Below are 21,669 nucleotides of genomic sequence, written 5' to 3'. Positions count from 1 at the left end.
CCCCCCCACAGAACAAATTCCCCTCTTCCCTTCCCTACCCCACTGAGGGTGAGGGGGGGAATCACCTCATCCCCCCACATGATGCTATATTAACAAAATGAGACAGATGTTCAAAACATCTGGATACCAGTGAGATCACTAGATTAGTGCTCTGGAGAAACTAACTTGGTAGAGATATGAAGGGGGTATTGGAGACTGAGGGTCCTGAGGCTCCCCAATGAATCCAACAGTCAGGTCATTCCCCCTTCCCCCCAAAACATGTACTCCCCCAGGCACTGAGAGAAGCCAACCCCAAGTTTGACCAGGGCTTCTTCCCCCCACTCTCCCCGCATTCCTCCTCAGGACCAGAATGTCTGGGGTACTTTCCATGAGGCTAACTAGCAGACCCGATCAGCTCCCTGGCCTGGAGGTGACTTCAAAGCTCGTCCTAATCCCGGCTGACATTTAAAGACAGACGATGTTTGTTTTTTATGACCCAGATCAAAGCCGGGAGTTTTATAAATAACCCTCATAAAAGCAGAGGGGCTTGTAAAGTTAAACAATAAGTCACCCAAAGTGTGATGTCTTTAGGGAAGGGAAGGAAGCAGGGGCTCAGCTGGCCCCTCTGCATCCGGGGGAGGAGTGGTCTGGCTCCCCTCAGGCCCCACTGGGAGGAGGCTTAGTAGAGGACAGGCTCTTCCTGTGTCCCAGCTATGGTGGAGGCCAGAATGGGACTCGGGAGGACCAGAGAGTGCGCCTGAGGCTTGTCATGGAATGTCCCATGTCAGGGCTGGGAGGGGCCCTAGAACAGGGACTGTCAGAGCTGAGAAAGGCCTTAGAACAGGGGATGTCAGAGCTGGGAGGGATCTTAGAACAGGGAATAACAGGGGATGTCAGGGCTTACTCCTGGATCTGCCACTACCAGGTCTCTTTATGACTTTTCATAAATCTCCTTTCTTTGAGCCTCAGTTTCCTCATCTGTGCAATGAGGAGGTCCGATGAGATAACATGGAAGGTCTCTTCCAAGGCTAACATTCTGTATTGTAAGTTCCCTTGAGGCCCTGCCTTATGAAATCAAAGGATTCAGTTCAATTTAACAAACATTTATTGGACCAGATAATCCCCCAATTCCCTTCCACCTCAGACGTTCTCTAATTCCACTCTTTTCCCTCCATTTGGGGTAGAGCTGATGCTCAGAGATACTGACAGGTGCCCCTGCCCTGAATAACAGCCTTACCTTTGCCCATCCCCCAGAGCCTCGTTTCTACCCTGACCTCATTAAAGACTGTAACCTGGAAGGAAGGGTCCCTGGGGGCTGATGACTGCAGCCCAAAAAAGAAAGTGAAAATGGGGTTCAGTCACTTCGTTAAGGCTGGGCCTAATTGGCAGGCAGCCCTGGGGAAGCGTGCTACTTTCTCAGAGACAATCTGACCATCCCGAACACACAGCCAAGGGGCCAGGCCAGCCATGTGGGCTCCCTCAGCCCCAGGGCCCCATGGTACTCACTGCCTTCCTCTTCCTCCTCCCACCCCTCTCTCTGTCATTCCATCTGTTCCCTGACTTCTTGGCTGTACCCGTATAGACAGAAACCGTTTACAAATTTAACATTTATTAAGTGGTCTCAGTACATCAAGCACTGCACTAAATGCGGGGGACGCGAGGAAACAGAAAACAGTCCCTGTATTTAAAGAACTCCTAGTCTAATGGAAGAGACAAACAAGATAGAGACTGGAAGAGTTGCGGGTAGTCTCAGAGGGAAGGCCGTAGTGTGGAGGAGCACCAGCAGTGGCTTCTCGAAGAAGGTGAGAACTTAGACAGAGGTGGGGAGGTGTGGGGGAGAGCTAGAGAATGCGACAGTTGTTAGGAGATGAGGTGTCCTGTGGCAGGAAAATCAGGGGAGGCCAGTGTGTCTGGATCTCCGAGGATACGGAACGAAGTGGTCAGATAAGTAAATACAAAATCTATTCACGATAAATATAAGGGGCAGGGAGCAGGATGGTTGGGGGGCGGGTGGACAGAGAGTAACATGATGCCCGCAAAAAACAAACAAAAAACACAAAAACCCGGGGGCAGCTAGGTGGCGCAGTGGATAAAGCACCAGCTCTGGAGTCAGGAGTACCTGAATTCAAATTCGGCCTTAGACACTTGACACTTACTACCTGTGTGACCTTGGGCAAGTCACTTAACCCCCATTGCCCCGCAAAAACCAAAACAAACACACAAACAAAAACATGATGGGGAACCAGGAAAGCAGCACCCGAGCTGAGCTTTGAAGGGACAGGGGTTGCAAAAGGCAGGGATGAGGAGACAGACACTTGTCACCATAGAGAAAAGTCTGTGCAAAGTCCTGGAGGTGGGAAATGAGTTGTTGAGTGTGGTGAGGGAAAGTGCCGCCAATGTGACTATGAGGTAACATTGGAAGAAGTAACACGTAATCAGCCGAGAAGGGGGGAGGGGAGGGAGAGAGGGAGAGAGAGAGAGAGAGAGAACCCTCTCTCTTGGGAGCACTTGGAAAGTGCTTCAAATGCCCCACCCCCAAAGAGAGTTTAGTTTATTCTCATGGTTTTGGGAAGTCACAAGAGCTTTTTGAGCAGAGGAACCATGGGGACCTGTCTCCCTCTCTAAGTAATCTTAGCTCTTCAACTTCCCGTGGATCTCACAGAGAGGTTTAATAGGAGTGGGAGGGCGTGAGTGCTTCTTCCATTTCCCAACTATGGATACTACATCAGGTACTATTGCCTTCCTGTCCTGAATCTTCCTGTATATCAGGTGAGCGGGGCAGGGATTGTTACACCCATTTTACAGATAAAGAAACTGAGGCTCACAAGGTCATGACTGCATGGGACGACACAGCTCCTATAGAGTAGAGATGAGGTGCACAGGACGAAATCTGGTCAGGACGTCTAATGCCTCAGTCCTGGCTGGGTTCGAACATTTGACATCTCAAGTACAAGATTTGGTGGGAGGGGGCTATGAGACTCCAGCAAATAGGAGTGGCCAAAGAGTTCTAAGAGGGTCGGGGTGGGAGAAGAAGATTGAGTCCTGCTTATAAGGACGAGGAGATAATAGAGGGCATTACCCAAGGAAGGAACTGGATCTGTTAAGGTGGAGATTTTCCATTATTAAAGGACCTTTCTGTGGTTAGGTAAATATTATGTCAATGGCAATAATAATAGAAGCTTTGAGGTCTGCGAAGCATTTGGCATCCTCACAACAACCCTGAAAAACGGGCACCGGTAATCCCATTTTACAGATGAAGTCACCGAGGCTGAAGGAGGAGTAGCTACTTTCCAAGGGTCAGGTAGCTAGGAAGAGTCTAAGACAGTATTTGAACTCGGCTCTTCCTGACACCTAATCCAGCACTCTTTCCCACTCTGTCACCTCCATGCCTCTAACTCTATGTCAAGGATGTTTCCCTTACAAAGCCTCTGCAAGACAGGTAGTGTGACTATATCCCCATTTTGCGGATGAACAAACCAAAGGTCAGAGACGTTAAATGACTAGTCCGCGGTCACATAGCTAATAAAAGGCGTCCTCAGGGCTCCATCCACCCCAGAATTCTAGAACAATATGCCTCATAGAATTCTATAATCCTGGAATTCTGCATGATGGAATTTTAGAACTCTGTAGTCTAAGAATCCTAAGAATGTGGTCCCCATCCCCCACAGCTCAGCTTCCATCCTTCCCACCCACCCCCAAACACACACGTACTGAGGCTCAGTGAGCTCCAGACACAGCAGCTGGTCAGCACCATTCTGCTTTCTGGGGGAATCATTTATCATACCAAGGGGGGTGTCTCTGCCTGGGGGTCCCCAGGGACTGCTCTTCCATGGACCTAGCTGATTGAAATCCAGGGCGGGCACAGGCTCTGAACAGGGAAGCTGTCCCCAGGTTGCTAAAATAAATAATAAGGAAGGCAGGAGACACAAATCTGCCGCTAATTACTAACTATCTCCTGATTAAATGGGGTACGTAAATAAATATTTAAACTGGGAAAATAAATCGTAGAGAGGTGTGCTGAGGTTAGCTGCTCCTCCTGTCCCAGAAGCTAGCATTTCATTTTTTAAGAGTCCTGCTTTTCCTAGAAAGCTGAGTAGAACAAAGGGAGGATCCCTGAGCTGGAAGTCGGGAGTCCTGGGTTCAAGTCCCGGTTCCATCACTAACCCATGACAAATGAGAATAGGATATTGCCCCAGTTTTCAAAAAAAGGGAAAGTGAACAGGGCCTGCAAAATATAGCAAAACTTCTGGGGGGAAAATTCTAAGACAGATCATTAAAGGAATGGCTGGCAAACATGGAGAAAGGGAAGTGCTGATGCTGATCACAGACAGCCAACATGTCTTCCTCTAGAACACATGTGCCAGACTAACCTCATTTTCTTCTTTGACAGGATTACTAGACTAGTTGATGAGAATGTTGTAGTTATAGTTTACCTAGATTTTAGCAAAGCTTCTGATGTAGTATCTCATTCTCTGCTTGAGGAAAAGTTGGAGTAATATAGATAAGACAATAATATACCTGGATGAATTCAGAAGTGGTTGGATGGCTGGACTCAAACAACAGTTCTTAAAGGCTTCCTGTCAAAATGGAAGGATGTCGGGGGCAGCTACGTGGCATAGTGGATAAAGCACCAGCCCTGGATTTAGGAGGACCTGAGTTCAAATCTGGCCTCAGACACTTGACACTTACTAGCTATGTGACCCTGGGCAAGTCACTTAACCCTCATTGCCCTGCAAAAAAAAAAAAAAAAAAAAAAAAAGATGGAAGGAGGTCTCCAATAGCTACCCTGGGGTTTTCTTCTTTTCCCAGTGCTGCATAACTATTTTGTTAACAACTTAAATAAAGGCTTAGGGTTAGCATACTCATAAAACTTGAAAAGGAGAGAAACTTGAGTGAAATAGCTAGATAGAGCCAGCATCCAAAAGGATCTTGACAGATTAGACCATAGGTCAGTCAGTCAGGAAACATTTATTGAGCACCTACTATGTGCCAGGCACTGTGCTAAGCACAGTTGAAACAAACAAGATTAAATTCAGTGGAGATAAATGTAAAGACTTTCACTTGGGTACAAAAAGTCAACCTCCCAAATACAAGTACACCAACGGAATTCAGGGGAGATAAATGTAAAGCCTATCACTTGAGTACAAAAAATCAACTTCCCGAGAACAAATACACTGATTAAAACTTCACTGGAGATAAATGTAAGGACTTTTCACTTGGGTACAAAAAGTTAACTTCCCAAGTACAAGATAAGCGAGGCAAAATCAGTCTTTAATTGCTCTGAAAATGAACTGTGGGTCTTAGTGGATGGCAAGCTCAACATCAGGCAGCAGTGTTATGTGGCAATCAAAAAAAAGTCTAAGGTGACCCTTGGTTGTGTTAAGAGAGGTATAGTTTCCAAGAATGTGGAGTTGAGATTACCTAGGGCACACTGTACTCTACCCTCTTTCAGAGTATAATCAATCCTTAGTTGTGAATATCATAATTCAGAGAAGACATCAAGAAGCTCAAGTGTTTTCAAGAAGGTGAAGGGCCTTAAGAATATGTCATATCGAAAAAAAAAAGAATGTCATATGAAGGTTGGTTGAAAAAGAACGGAGATTGTGTAGCTTCAGAAAGAGAAAGGAAAACTCAGAGGGAGCATGATAGCTGAACCCATCAACCCCAAATTGGCAATCCCAACTCTACCAGGGGCCAACCATCTCCTAGCAGCCCCAATGCTGCCTACCACTCGAGGCCATCTCACTTCTGCTTGGGGAGAGGGTGCTCCTGGGGCAGAGGGGGTGTCTCTGGGAGAAACAGGAGTCCTCTCCTCCAGGACCTGGATGGTCAGATACATGGATAGGTGTTCCATTCTTCTAGAGGTGAATTCAATTTTAGCCCTAAGGATTTGGGGCCATTCTGGTGGGGGAGGAGGTAGCAGGCTGGGCAGAGGGGCATAGGATAGAAGTAGTGTGTGGTAATAAAAAAATAACAACAACAACCACCACCATGGATTTAGTTTCTAAAAACTGGGAGATGAATCACAGTCCTGCTACTTCCTGTTTGACCTTGGGTGAGCAAGATTATCCCCTTTCCAGGACTTTCTTTCTTCATCTGTGAAATGATGCTTTCTACACCCCATGATTCTATGAGTCTATTCCAGAGGAAGGCCTGGGTGGATCTCAGAGATCTCAAAGCCAGTATGGTTTTTGGTTTGGGGTTTTTGTGGGGCAATGAGAGTTAAGTGACTTTCCCAGGGTCACACAACTAGTAAGTGTCAAGTGTCTGAGGCCGGATTTGAACTCAGGTCCTCCTGAATCCAGGGCTGGTGCTTTATCCACTGCACCACCTAGCTGCCCCTCAAAGCCAGTATGAATGAAGGAATGAAGGGATGAAGGCATTTCTTCATTCATTCATTATTGAATTTATTAATTTGTTTATTTATTAATTAATTTCAAATGTATTTACTAAACACTTCCCATGTGCTAAAGTTTGGGGATCCGAATAGAAAAGGAAGACAGTCCCTAATCTCAGGAAGCTCATGAGCTAACGGGGCATGGAGGGCGAGATCACCTATGTGATAACCTTCAGCCTCCCATCAGATAGAAAAGGTATCCCATGGCTGGGAAGGTACAGCTGCAAAGCAGATGGCTACGCATCTTCTTTCATATCATTTTCACTGATAGGACCCTATCTGTTGCTGATGTTGCACCCTTTGATAGTGCCAAGGACTTTGGTGGGTGATGAAGCCTCTCCTTACCGGTCCTCAGTATCTGTGGCTACTGAAATAATTGCAGAGACAATCACCAGGTCACATCTCCATGAGGAGTGCTCTGTGGGAAGGCGGTGACAGCTTCAGGGGCTGGGCTGACTTGCATGATATTAGGGAAATCCCTTAAGCTCCCTGTGCCTCAGTTTCATCAACTGTAAAAAGATGCCCTTTGAGATCCCTTCTAACTCTATTGTATTCTTTCCAGCTCTAAATCAATGATTCTGGGCTATATCTAGACACCTTATTTATATCCTACTTGAATGCAGGGGGATGTCCCCCATGACCCCTGGCTGCTTTCTTTCCTAAGATTCTCTTTGTGGTAGTTTTTTGTTTGTTGGTTGGTTGGTGAGGAAATTGGGGTTAAGTGACTTACCCAGGGTCACACAGCTATTAAGTGTTAAGTGTCTGAGGCCAAATTTGAACTCAGATCCTCCTGAATCCAGGACAGGTGCTCTATTCACTGCACCACCTAGCTGCCCCTTTGTGGTAGTTTTGACAGCAGGTTCCTTGGGCTTCTCAAAGGAACAGGCTGCAGGGGAATGGGGAGGAGTGTCTCTGCTATTCTCCAGACTCAGGGTTCTGAACTGTCTCAGAGTTCAGAAGAGGTCATGATGGTGGTGGTGGGGATGGCTCGACTTGCTAGTCACATGCTGCTTCCTGTCTGTCCCTCAGGGTGCCTTGCTGATTCAGCTGGGCTGGCTTGCCTAGCCTGGAGTCATCTCTTATGTATGTTCCTTTGCTTCCAGTCCATTTCGTCCATACCCCTGCTTCCAATCTATCTCATCCATACCCCTGGCTCCTGCCCATCTCAATCATTCTCCTGCCTCTGGGCTATAGAAGCCCAGACTGAGGTCTAATTCTTTTAGATACTAATCTTGACTTATTAGCTCACCCTTCCCTAAAGAAAAAAACTTATATGTATAAGAGAAGCAGGAATTGGAGGAGGGGGAGATGCCACTGAAAGGACACCTACCTGAACTGCTCTATCTATTGTGACCAAGGTTTGAAACACAAATCAATTTCTAGGGTCCCTCCTGGAAGATACCAGCCTCCTCATAAGGGAGGTGTGTTCTGGGGCAGTGGCCGAGCCCCAGCCCGGGCTGATGACCCCAACCTTCCACTGGGGCATCCTCTGTTTGAGGGTGTTTTCGGTCTGAGTGGCAGCTGGTGTCGAGGTGGGATGGGAAGGGAGGCAGGAAGCTATGATCCAGCCTATCGATGGCAGGGGCCAATCAATGCTATCTCTCTGGGCCATGCTTGGGCAGCCATTGATTTCTGCTGTTGTTTGTTAACTCTCTGTTTATGTAATGCCTGAACTTTGCACAACTGAACCATTTAATGTGTGGGAGGGGGGCCCTGTTGCCATGAAAACAGCCCTTCCAATGACAAGCCTGAGTGTGGCTCTATCCCTGGCTGAATGTACTCTAACCTTGATAAGTCAATAACTTTTCTTATAAAGGAAGACCTGGGGCAGCCAATCTGGGGGAGGGGATTGGGGGGGGGGGGCTGTCTGTCTTTCCATCCACCTTAATCCCAGCAAAGCCCCCGACTTCTTGGAGCTCTGGCTTGCTGGGCCCTGCTGTAAAAATAATAACAAAGAGGATCTCAGGAAAGAAAGCAGTCAGGGGGCATGGGGGACATCCCCCTGCCTTCAGGCAGGACTGTAAATGAGGTGTCTGGATACAGTCCAGAATCATAAATTGGGAGCTAGAGGAATCACAGCAGCATCAGAGACCTCGAGTTAGAAGGGATCTTAGTGTGAGGGCAGCGAAGTGGCACAGCGGATAAAACACTGGCCCTGGATTCAGGAGGACCTGAGTTCAAATCTGGCCTCAGACACTTGACACTTGCTAGCTGTGTGACCTTGGGCAAGTCACTTAACCCTCATTGCCCTGCAAAAAAAAAAAGGGGGGGATCTTAGTGATCGGCTCATTTTACAGATAAGGAAACTGAGGCCCAGGAAAACGAAGGGATTTGTCCAATATCACACAAGTAAATAATTTTTAGGGATGGGATTTGGGCCCTGGGTTTCTGAGTCCCTGAAGGAAAGTGACCTTCCTGTGGTCATACAAGCAGAGACAGGATTCAAACCCAGGTCCTCCTGCTCCTGAGGGGGTTCTCCTTTCAGTATAACGCTCTGCCTGTGTGCACTGAGCTTGGGGTTTGAGTAGAGGAGATGGTGGATGAGGGGAGTCTTCCATGGTCTTCAAAATGAGGGCCTCAGTTTCCCCTAGCTACAGATCAAAGGTGTTGATCTCTAGGGGTTCTGATTCTAGGACCTCCCTCTTCCCCTCTCCCCCTCTCCCCCTCTCCCCCTCTCCCCCTCTCCCCCCCCCCCTCTCTCTCTCTCTCTCTCTCTCTCTCTCTCTCTCTCTCTCTCTCTCTCTCTCTCTCGGGGGCGGGGTGAGGCTAGGATCAATTTTCCCATTCTCATTCCTTCCCATTTCCCTTTGTGCCCTCCCTCACCAGCTCTACTTTGGTTCCCCCCTCCTCCTCCTCAGTTCTCTTCTTTTCCTTCCCCCCTCAAAGGCCCCAGGAGCATTTCAAGGTAGCACAGGTGGGGGCTTCCCTTGGTGAATAATGATGTTATGGGGTGTGTGTGTGTGTTTCCCGAGGAATATAAAGAGCTCTTTCTTTGCTGCTTATTAATAGCCCTGATTAAATTATCTCTGAAAAATCTAAGTGCTGCTCACCAATGGGAAATGTCTTCTCATCTCTGGCCTAGATTGTGGCAAGGAGGGCAGGGGAAAAATAGTCTCTTGGCTTTCAATGGGGGGCAGGATGTAAGCCGGAGGGCAGGGTAGGATGCAGGCACTGAGTGCCCCAGAACTTGCTGAAGTTCTGAGACCTCCTGGGGCCACTACTGGAAGGCGCTGGACTGGTGCTTGGCCTCAAAATTCCTAATGAAGTGAGCAGTGGGAGGAGGGCAGATCTGAGTTCTTTTCCCGACTCCCTCCCAGCCCCCTGACCCCCTCCAGGACCCCAGCCAAATGCCTGATTGCCCTCTGGGCTCAACGCAAGGTCGGGGTGTGAGCCTGAGCTTGTTCAAAGGCGTGAGGAACCTCACCCTCTGTCCCATTCCCAACCCTCAGCCCTCCAAGAAATTTTCTCTCCCCCTCACTCCATCAGGGATATTAAAATCAAAAATCTAGGGCTAGAAGGGACCTCAGAGACCATTCAATCCAACCCCCTCATTTTTTGAGGGGCAATGACGGTTAAGTGACTTGCCCAGGGTCACACAGCTAGTGTCAAGTGTCTGAGGCCGGATTTGAACTCAGGTCCTCCTGAATCCAGAGCTGGTGATTTATCTACTGCACCACCTAGCTTCCCCCATAACCCCCTCGTTTTTGCAGATAAGGAAACCAAGGCACAAGAAAGTGAAATAACTTGGCCAAGGATGCTTCCAGGCCCAAACTGCTAGAACAGGGTGTTTTGGGGCTCCAACCTTTAATGATTCTCTGAGTGTGGCTTTAAAGCTGGAAAAGACCTCAGAGGTCACTGATTCCAACCTCCTCATTTTACAGAAGAGGAAGCCGAGACCCAGAGAGGTTGACTTGTCCAAGGTCACTAAGGCAGAGGGATTGAACCCAGGTCACCTGGCTCCCCACCTTCTTTCAAAGTGCCACCGTACCATTCTGAGACCACCCCTACCCCACCCCCACTTGGATCTCCTTGCCCTCGAATCCTGAGCAAACAGGATGGCTCCTTTCCTCCTGGGCTGGAAGTTTCCCCCGACCAACCGTAGCAAATCCATCTTGACACGTCTCCCTCCTAATGCTGAGTTATAGGCTGGGGAGATAGAGCAGCCGGCTAGTTTAGAGCCTGGGGCAGACACAGGAGATGGGGGGGGGCGGGGTGGAGCGGGGAAAGGAGAGAGAGAGAGAGAGAGAGAGAGAGAGAGAGAGAGAGAGAGAGAGAGAGAGAGAGAGAGAGAGAGAGAGAGAGAGAGAGAGAGAGGAAGGAAGACATTGGTAGGAAACCAGAGTAGCCTTTGGCCTCGGGATCAGCCAGTGACCTGCTTCCTCTCTCTTGCAGTGACCTCAAGGATCTGTGCTGACCGTGTGTGTGTGTGTGTGTGTGTGTGTGTGTGTGTGTGTGTCTTTGCATCTTTGTGTGGATTTGCATATGGGTGTGTCTCTGTGCAGATTCAACCTAGTTCAACAAAGGTTTAGCTATCATCACCCACTGGGTGCAGATTCCTCTGCTCTGCCATGGAAATGCGAAGATAAAAGGCAGCCCAGTCCCAACCCTGGAGTAGGAAGGGCCAGATGCCCACCGCATAGTGCTTGCCTGTTCCCTGTGGGTAGAATCTCTCTCTGTACATGTGGTCCCCAATGGTGTGCATTAGAGTGTTCTCTCTCCTACCCAACACAGGAATTGATTAAATGGTCCTCAATCAATGATTTCTGATATTCGACCCACCCGGGGAGGGGGAAAGCTAAAGTAGCATTATAATTGTGGTGATATTTCTTCCTCCTCCGTTTCCATTAGGATCCCAGAAAGACGAATGATCGTCCTCCCAGCTCAGATAATCTTGTTCCTGCCAGGTCAGAAATTTCTCTGATCAGACCCTTTCTACCTCTGACTTTCTTCGCCCAAAGGTCCTTTGCAGCTTTAATTTCCCTGTCCTTAGGACCTGTTCAGTGCTGACATTCTCTATTTTAAGATCCTTCCAGGTCTGACCATTGTGGGTTCTCAAGTTCACTGCAGTTCGGAAACTCCATGCTTTGAGAATCTAAGGCCCCTCCCAGTTCTGACATTCTGAATTCTATGGTCTTCTTTAGCTCTGACATTTTCTGTTCTGAGCACCCCCCCCCAAGCCCCCAGATTTGACATTCTATCTTCTAAGAACCCTTGCAGATCAAACATTCTGTCTAGGATTCCATGCCCTTAGTAGGACCTGAATCACTGACCTGCCCAGAAATCCCAGATCAGCCCAGTTGTAGGTTTCCCAGGGTTCTTTGGGGAAAGCTGGCCAGTGACCTCTCTAGACACCATCTCTCTCTTTCCAGATTCCCTTCATTTCCCTTCTGCCAGGACCATCTGGGTAGCTAGAGTGCCTGCCCTCCCTCCCCGCCCCTGCCTGGGCTCAGGTCACATGCTCACCTGCTGCTGCTGACTCCCCACCTGTCAGAATCCCCCACGTTCCACATCACACTCATCTCCACAGCAACCACTTGTGATGTCACATGCAGAGGCTGGAGGGGAGGGGAGGAGAGGAGGCAGCTGGAGGAGCTGAGCTCCTGAGGCAGAGACAGATCCTGTTTCCAGGTAAATATCCCCCAAGGGGCTGCATGGGGGGAAATAGAGCAAGGAAAGAAAGAGAGAGAAACTAAAAGGTTCTAGGGAATCTCAGCTCAGCACTTTCCCCGGGAGGGGAGACTCAACCATCTCCGCACTGACCTGAAACAAGGGCAGTCTCTGCCCTAAATAAATGCAGATGTGTCCTATATGGGAGGCTTAGCACCAGGTAGATGGATTTTTCAGCTGCAGGACCCCTCCCCCCAAGACTGTCTCCCTAAAGTTATTGAGGGATCATGGAGGAAACAAACCACACCATAGCAAAACAGACCACACACAGATCCCGGAACCAGTGAAGCCTGGGAAGCAGTGAGGTCCAACGGAAAGGGTGCTGCGTCTGGAGTCAGAAGATCTGGGTTCAAATTCTAATTCTGCCTGGGGGATGGAGCAAGGCATTTAATCTCCCAGGCCTCAGTTTCCCCCTCTGTAGAATAAGGAGGAGGGTTGGACAACAAGGCCTCTAAGGTTCCTCCTAGCTCTGTCTGAGAATTCTAGAGAATGGACCCCTAAGATCTTAGGATCCTGACCAATCAATGTTCTTTATGCTAGACCTTCCCTTCAACCATCCTAGCCAGGTGACCCTCTTCCCTTAAAAAGAGATGGAATGTAAGCTCCTTGAGAGTAGAGACCATAGCATTTTTTTTTGTGTGTTTTTCTCCACCCCAATACCAGGCACAGTGCCCAGAACATTGGACATGCTGTGTGTGTATAGGCAGCCAGACTCAAGTCAGGAAGACCTGAGTTCAAGTCTGACTTCTGAACCTGCTGGTTGTGAGAACAACCTTGGGCGACTCACAATTTCTTGGGGCTCTAGGTAGTTCTCTAAGGCGCAGACGGTTGCAGTTCTGTTTGATTGGGGGTGGGAAGGGCTTCCTCTTGAGGAGTTCCCTACCTGCGTGAAACTCCAGGTCTGTAACAACAGCAAAAAAAAAAAAAAATCCAACATGGCATTGCCAAATCTAGTGACCTTTTCTCAGTCCTTATCCATGAATTCTCTGAAGTTTCCAATAGTGTGGATTACCTCCTTCTCCTAAATCTTCTCTCCCCTCTAGGTTTTAGTAACACTGCTCTCTCCTGGTTCTCTTCCCACCTGCCTGACCACTCCTTCTCAGACTCCTTTGATGGATCTTCATCCAGATCAAAGCCACTAACTACAGGGTCCCAGGAGTGTGCTGTTAAATATTTAACTACCAGCTCTCTGAGAAAAAAAATACCGACGACACACTTAAAAATTTTTAATCTGCCTTATCGATATTTTCTCCACCACTTTCTTAATTCCATACAATCAACAGAACAATAAATCAAGCCCTGATGTATTATAGTGTTTGCCAGTTTCCAAGGTGTAAGTGCTCACATTGAAAATGGAACAATAGGCTCTCAGAAGCACTTAAGCCAACACCCCCAGTGTCCCGGACTCTCCTCTTTTCTCATTTCCCTGCAAACTCTCTCTGTGGAGGAATTCAAGTCAGCAATTAATAGCCTACTACATTTGAGGCACCATACTAAATGCTGGAGTTTATTTTTTTTAAGGTAGAAACACATCCCCTGCCTTCAAGGAGCCATCTAATGGGGCAGACAGAATGTACAAACAAGATATGTACAGAAGAAATTGGGCACAATTAACAGAGGGAAGGCCCCAGCATTAAAGGGGATTGGGAAAGGCTTCTTACAGAGACTTGAAGGAATCCAGAGAAGCCAGTTCCCATGGGTTCAATTATCATCTCTATGCTACTGCTTCTCAAATCTACCTATCCAGCCCTAACCTCTCTCCTGACCTCCACTCTTGGATCTTCAACTTCCTATTGGACTAATGATGCCCAGTGTCTGATGATGTCCCATAGGCATCTCAAACTCAATGTGTTCAAAATGGAACTTACTATCTCCCCTCCTCCAAACCTTCCCCTCTTCCAAATATCCCTATTACTATTGAGAGCACTGCCATCCTCATAGTCACCCAGAGGCTCACAATCTCCATTCATCTCTTACACTCGCCCCATATTTCTAATCTGTTGTCAAGTCTTGTTTCTGCCTCATCTTTCACAACATCTCTTGTATATACCCCTCCTCCCCACTCATATAGCCATCACCCCACTTCAGGTCCTCATTGCCTTCTTCCTGAACTATGGCAATAACTTTCCAATCCATCCTCCACTTACCTTCCAAGGTGAGTTCCCTAAAGGTTTGGCTTCATCACCACCCTACTTATTAAACTTCAGTGGCTCCCTATTACCCCCAGGACCAAATATGAAATCCTTTATTTGGCATTTAAAGCCCTTCACAGCTTAGCATCTCCTTAACACTCTAGTCTTCTTACTTCTTAACACTTAACACTTTACTCCACTACCCTATTTGCTGTCCTTCACATATTACACTGCATCCCCCAATTCCTTGCCTTTTCATTGGCTGTCCCCCATGCCTGGAATGCTCTTCCCCCCTCACTTTGCTTTCTCACTTACCTGGCCTCCTTCAAGACTCGATTCAGACCCCACCTTCCTCCACAGGACATCTTTCCCTGACCACCTCCCCCCCACAAGTGACTTCTCTCTGGTATATTCTTCCTGTATATTTATTTTTTGGCATGTGAGCTCCTTAAGGGCAGGAATAATTTTCTTGTCTATCTCAAGCATATAGTTAGTGCCTAATAAATGCTCAGTGAAACTGTCTGACACAGGACCTCCAAAAGGTTTTGTGATTTGCTCAAGATCATCCAGTTGGTAAGAATTAGAACTAGGACACCTGCAGACCCCTGGCTCCAGGGCTTTCTTTGTCACTGCACACTAACCCCTGCTGTACTTACCCTGTTAGGCCAATTAAGGAAATAGTAGACAGGCAAACATTTTGAGAGCAGATCTATAAAAAATGCAAAGAAGCATTATTATTCAGACTTGATGCCGTAGAAGAGGCTCTGACCTGGGACTCTGGTAACATGGGCTCTCAGCTCTGTCCTTCAAATGACTAAGTTCAGTGGCAAGTCACTTCTCCCTGAGCCACAGTTTCCCTATCTATAAATGGGTTTGGACTAGCTGGTCTAGAAAGCCCCTTCAAGCTCTAAATCCTCTGATCTCTAAGATCCCTTTCCTTTAATTCTGACATTCTATGATCTATGGTCCTGTCACCCTCAGGCCTGAAAACCAGTGCCCTGCCCAAATCTCAGTTTCAGGGTCAGGACAAGGCATCTACGTAACCCAGGGAGTCAAGATTTGCAATTTCCATCACTCCTTGTTCACCATCCATCAAAGACTTCAAGTCTTTGAGTCATATGTAGGTTGACATCCCGAAATAAATACCTTAAGGTCACGGAGAGTAGAATTTTCTGGCACTTAAAATGTGCATTTCTAAGAAGTTGCATTAAACACAAATACCTAGCCTGTGTCTAAGCGATTGCTTGCCTCACCTACCCCAAGTCCCAATTCTGTCCATTTTCTTTCATTCTTTACCTCCTCCCTCATCTTGCTACTTTCTCCTCCAGCTTCTCCAAACCCTCCCACAGTCAGACCTTCCTTATTCATTCCTACATCCCTCTCCTACCTAGGGATGTGCTGGAACCAGCTCCAACAGGAGCTGATTGTGAAATCTTCAGTGTAAACATTCACCCCTTGAAAATCTACTGTATTGTTTTGCTGATTGTCTAGACTTAAGAAAGTAGAGATGATGTTATTAACGCCGATTAAAATGTGCAATTCCATATTTCTTTGGAGAGCTAATTATTAAATATTTACCATTACACCCTTGTTCCTAGCCCCATTGATAGACCATGAGTGGAAAGTTTCAGCTCTCAATAAATAATAGCTACCATTCAAAAGCTAAGTCTTGCAAAGCATTTTACATATGTTATCTAATTTGATCCTCATAAGAACCCTGTGAGGTGAATCTTTCAAGGAAAGACCTGAAAATGAAGACAAAATCAGTGTCTCCAGTATCAAAGACTGGGACCTCCACAGAGGCTGTGAGAGCTAGTGGTAAGAAAGTGAATCAATAATTTTCACCCCAGCTTTACTGTTGATTTGCTGTGTGACCCATAGCCTCATCTAGCCTTTCTGGGCCTCTTGTCTCATATCTTTAAAGTGGAAAGAATCGTCTTTGCTCTTAGCCTACTTCCTGGGCTGTAATCTATGGGCCCCTGAGCTCAGTTAGTTAAAGCACAAGTACTAAAGAGACCAGAGGGACTCTTTGGACTCCTAAAAGGGTCAAAAAGCTTAGCTCTGTTTTGAAACCATGGACAGCGCCTGAGCCATCCACCATATCAGGGAAATGTATATCACACTAATCACTAGGGGGTAAAGAGGGGAGGGGAGCCAGGTGAGAAATGCAGATAACTCCCTCCAGCCAAACTCAGAGTAGATCAGAAAAGGCTTGGGCAGAAAGAGATCTTGGGCCAATCACTTTCCTTTTCTAAGCTCAGTTTTACTCATCTTTCATATAAGATTCACAGTACCGATACAACCCTTTCTTGCTGGGGTGTTGCAAGGATAAACTGATGAGATCATGTCTGTAAAACCCTTTATTACTCTAAGATCCTATAGAAATATCAACCATCTTTGCAGCTCAGTGTAGTGAATAATGTTAAGATGCTTGAAAGTTTGTGTGTTTTTCATACATTTGTTGACTTGGGTCCCAGTGACTGGGATTATTATCGCCATTTTATGAATGAGGAAACTGAGGAACTCTAAGAGTTGATTTGCCCATGGTCAGTGGGCAAATATCAACAGAAGATGTGAAGTATGGAGTAGAATTAAATATCAGAGGCAGGGTTTGAACTAAGATCTTTGTAACTCCAAATCCAGCACTTTTATCCACTGTCACAAAGACTCTAATTTTCTTTTTGACACTTACTAGCTGGGTTGTCTGACCTAAGAATTTGCTAGTACTTATTTACTACCTGTGTGATCTTGGGCAATTCATCTAATCATTCTAGGTCTCATATCTCTTCATCTGCCAAACAAGGGAACCAATGGATTAGATGGGTCCCTTCCCTCAAACAATCTATATAATCCTAGATCTGACTAAACTGTAGACTAGTTCCTATCTCCTTCAATGAATTTCCACACTTGGAATTCCTCAAGCTGAAGAAATCACAGTTCCTTCTATCATTTTAGTATTATTTATCTCTGCTTCTGACAAAGCCTAGGGCTTTCCTGAAGTATATTTTCTTGACCTCTACTGTGTATTTGTGACATGACTCCTGATTGGTTGAGGGAATACTGAGCTGCTTATATAGCACAAGGGGAGTAGGGAGGGGACTTGACTTCAGTTTGTGGGACAAATACTTTGAGAGGTCGTCGAGTAAGGTTGGTCAAAGAGAGAGGAGACAGACCTTTAAATGGTGGCCTGGAGGCATTTAAAATGTGTAGGGAAAGACAGTCACAGTTATGTCCCCTTGACCTCCAGTGCCTAGAGTCCTCGAGACTGCTGAGCAAACAGTCCCTTGATGAAATCATTCCCCTAGTTTGAGCTGAGATCTCATCTTGCTTCCAGCTGAAGAGTTCATATACTCTTGTGTATTCTCTCGAATATTATAATTGTTACAGATTCTCTGATTTCTATTTGCTTCTTTCTTTGATAAAGAGGTTTACTAGCTACCTTGTATGATCTTTTGTGTGACTGGTGTTTGGTAGAAATGGGCTAAACTGGCCAAAAAGCTAAGGGCTACCATCTCCTTAGAGCAATTGGGGAAGCATTCTGAACTCAGACTCATATTCCTAGAGATATTTGAAAATGATAGAAAGACATAATTCTAGGTCAATACCCTTCTTGGAATTAGGAGAAATGGCCTACTTCGGTGTTGGGTTCTGCCAGCCCATCCTTCACCTAATCTATTTGCAATGCCAGCATGGATTGCCCTCCTCCTATCTAGGTAGGTCAGATCTCAGATCAAATATAATGTCTGTATACATACATACATGTATATATGTGTGTGTGTGTGTATATATATATATATATACAGCTCATGGGTGGCATGGGTATATAGATACAGAAGTATATATAAACATAATTATATAAAAATATTAAATACATAAATATATGTGGCCCATACTACCCATGGGCTGTTCATTTATTAAACTTAATCTACATGATTATCAACATTATTATTGGGGGAAGTGGTCTGAGGGAATGATCCCAGTATAAGTAAGTTTTACTGTTGGGGGTGAGACGAGGATCATCCTTGTTATAAGGAGAATAGGACAGGATTACATCAGAGAGGTGAAAGGGATGAGATCATGTGTGTGGAGAGCTCTCAGCTGCAGGACTTCAAGGTGACATCTGGGCCTTGAAGAGGACTGAGTCAGTTTCCCAGCTGCTCCTTGTCCATCAGCGAGAGGGAAGAATCTCCCCAAGCCCCAGTGGCAAGAATAAGGTCTTTGTACTCACAGCTTTTCCACCATGCGTTTCGTTTCAGTTAACAACGGCATTACAGCTACTCACATTTATTTATAAAACACATTTTATTTATAAAAAAAAAAGGTTTGCACCGCCCTGAGATTCACCAAATTCCCCCTGCCCCGTTCAGTCTATCGTACGAATGGAAGGCAATTTACAGCCAGCTATTTACAGAGCAGCGGAACTAGAACCCAGGAGATAGTGGCCATCCAGGCTGCTACTGCAGAGCTGGTGGCACCGGAGAACCCACTGAGCCCTAGCTGTAGGATCCTGGGCATCCTCTGAGGGTTGGTAAAAATGCCCCAAAGAGAGGGAATACAAGTACCAGGACGCCTCACTCCGTAGTGCTGGTCATTCTCGACCCGGCGTGGCCGCAGTGCACCTTGGGAGTGGTAGTCCTCGTGGCGTCGGCTTGCTTGAGGTGTGGAGGTCGGGGCTGGAGAGCCGCCCTACTGGCCTTTGAATTTTGCCGCGAAAAGAACGCGTGGCGGCCCCTGGCCCCGCCCCTCCCTGGACGCGGCGGCGCGTCACCCTGGTAACCGCCTCTCGGCCGCAGCCGATTGGCTGTCCCCGAGGGGGAGGGTGGGGGGCGAGCCTCGGCGACCGCGGCTGGGGCTCGCGCTTGTCAGTCGGGCGGGAGCGGAGCTGCGGAGCGGAGGCCGGCCGGCTGCTAGTGCCGCGGCGGCTCGGTCGGAGACTGGGGGAAGGGTGGGCGGGCCGGCCGGCCGGCTGGCTCACTCCCTCGCTGCTTCTCCGCCGGAGCCGGGCCCGGTCGGGCCGGGAGGAACCGGTCCTCGACCGCCCGCGAGGGTCGTGGAGCCCGCGGTGCGAGGCTGCGGAGCCCGCCGCCGGGAGCCTCGCGCGCCGCCCGGGGCCATGGGCTCGTGAGAGCCCGGTGCACGCCGCTGCTTCTGCCGCTGCGCGGAGCGAGGAGCGAAGGAGCAGCAGGAACAGCAGGACCAGCAGGAGAAGGGGAAGCCGGGGAGCAGCGCTCGCGGGGACCCCAGCCCCCCGGCAGCCTCCGAGCCACCGCTCGCCTGCTCCTCCCTCCGTCCCTCCCCTCCCCCACCCGCATCCTCCGGGGCCCAGAGGGAGAGAGAGGAGGGGCGCCGGCTGAACCGGAGCCGCCGCCGCCGCCACCGCGGCCATCGCCCGCGCGCCCCCCGCGTGCCTGCCGGAGCAGCCTCAGACCCGAGCGGGCCCTGCTGCAGCGGCCCCCGCGGGGCCCGGGAGGAAGCAACAAAGAGCCGGGCGCCGGGGCCGCGCCGATGAGCCGGCCCGGCCGCGCCGCGTCGGAGACGGGAGCCCCCGGCGGCCGCCCGGAGGCGCGGAGCTAACTAAGTCCGCCCCGCCGGCTGGACTGGGCCCGGGGCCAGGCAGAGCCCGAGGAAGAAGGGGGCAGAGCGGCGGCCCCTCTGCCGGCCGGCCGGGCCGGGATGCAGCCAGGAGCCCGCAGCCGGCCGGCCCGCAGCAGCAGCAGCGGCGGCGGCAGCAGGACGGGCGCCCCGGCCCCCGCCCCAGCCCCAGGCCAGCACACCCCCCGCTAAGCCGAAGCCCCGCGGCCGGCCGGCCCTAGGCGTGCGTGCGCTCGGTGCCCCGCGGCCGGCAGCTTCCGACGTGGCGGCCGCTGCCCCGAAGCCTCCGCCCGGATTGCCTCGTGCAGCCGCCCGCGGCTCATGGCTCAGCCCCGGACAGCGGCTTGTCCCTGCTGAGCCCGGCTCCATCCAGCAACGACCGCTCGGGCAGACACGGTAAATCCGGGGAGATGGAGGGAGGGAGGGGCCGGTGCAGGGACCAACGGGAACCGGCTAGCCAGGTGGGGCGCCCCCCTTTTTCTGAGCCTCCTTGATGGGAAGACGGGGATGGGGGAGTGGGGGGGTGGTAAAAGAGAGAACCTACTCTCTGGGTGCTGACAGCCTTGGGTATGAGAGTATTGAGGAGGGGTGTGTGACACAAACCTGGGGGTAAGCTCTGGGCCCTGACCCAGCCAGAGGAGAGTCACTTGTCTCCCCTGCTCCTGCCTTCAGTCTGGGGAACTTCCCGGGACAGGGAAGAGATCTATCCCCCCCACACACACCTGGTAATGGAGGGGGACCTCAGTTGTAGCTGGATGCAAGAGGTTGTGACCCTGCCGGCCGGCCTGCCCCCCACCTCCACCAAGCGACCCCTCCACTGTCCCTGTCCCAAGGGGAGGGGGAGGAGAGATAATTACACTCACGCCCGGACTTGGGGCCCGACGCACCTAAAAAAGGAAATGAATGACAAGGGCCGTTAGAGCCGAGAGAACTAGGGGAGTCTGTGTGTGTGAGAGAGGTGCTGAGGCTGCATTTCCCAGCACCCCCCTCCCCACCCCTAGCCATCAAACAAAGGTCCCCGGTCCAAGGAAATCCTGGAACCTTGAAGGATAAGACACCAGCTCTTCCAAAGTATGTGTGTCGGGGTGGGGGTCCAAGCCGGCGATACAGCCCCCTTCCCTCCCTTCCTCGACCCCTCCCCCCCAGTATCCATGCTGATGTTGAGCTGGGGCTCTGGCTCTTGTGAAACCGGAATGGGGCGTGGGGAGAGAGGGAATGCAGGTGGGAGGCAGCACAGGTGCAGCGCTGGGCTAGGTGGTTGACATCTGGTGGGGGAAGAAGGGGGAGGAGCCCCAAAGGGGGGGAGGGGGGGAGAGGTGGCTATATGCACCACCCCCAGCGTCTCAGGCTCCATCGCTTCTACTATCCCGTTTCTACCCCACCACCCCCCAGCGCGCTTTTGGGGGGGAGGGGTGTTTTGTTTTGTCTTTAATTAAAGTTGGTGCTCCTGACAGGGCTAGACTTGTCTAATTGTATACAGGTTCCTAAGGTTTCCGCTGCGGTGTGACGTCACAGGCGGCGGTTGTGACGTCACAGAGTGTTGCCTGGGCTACACAGCTTGACAGATCCGACCTCGAGGGGGCAGGGAGGCAGGCTAGAAGGCTGAGCTTTGGCTGGACACCGGGGATGGGAGAGAAAGAGAAGGAGCATCCCCTGACCTTCCGGCGGCTTCTTCCGTGCCTGGGAGGACTGCATAGGGGCTCAGCAGGCTGAGCTGACCTAAATCTGCCGAGAGCTTTGGCAGGGAAAGGGGCAGGCGCCCCAGTCTCTTAGCTGATCTGGGCTCAGCCCCCACCCCGGCACGTTAAGCTTAGGGCTTTGCGGGAGGAGGGAGGGCGGGCAAAGGGGATCAGCCTGGATTTCCTCACAGGGCAATGAGTGATGTGGCCTTCTGCCAGAGTG

General features: G+C 49.6%; 1 protein-coding gene across 1 annotated transcript in view; it reads left to right on the top strand.

Annotated features, from left to right (window-relative positions):
• Nucleotides 1-20,031: 20,031 nt before the first annotated feature.
• The window catches only part of FAM222A (family with sequence similarity 222 member A), a 78,553-nt gene continuing 76,915 nt past the window's right edge, over nt 20,032-21,669 (top strand). Inside the window, exon 1 of the mRNA XM_043978559.1 lies at nt 20,032-20,163. The gene's annotated coding sequence lies outside the window, so the exon portion shown is untranslated. The remainder of the gene's footprint in view (nt 20,164-21,669) is intronic.

This window comes from Dromiciops gliroides, chromosome 1, assembly GCF_019393635.1.
Source record: "Dromiciops gliroides isolate mDroGli1 chromosome 1, mDroGli1.pri, whole genome shotgun sequence".
In the NCBI taxonomy this organism is placed as follows: domain Eukaryota; kingdom Metazoa; phylum Chordata; class Mammalia; order Microbiotheria; family Microbiotheriidae; genus Dromiciops; species Dromiciops gliroides.
The sequence above is the reverse complement of the archived record's forward strand: the minus strand, read 5'-3'. Positions and strand labels throughout refer to the sequence as shown.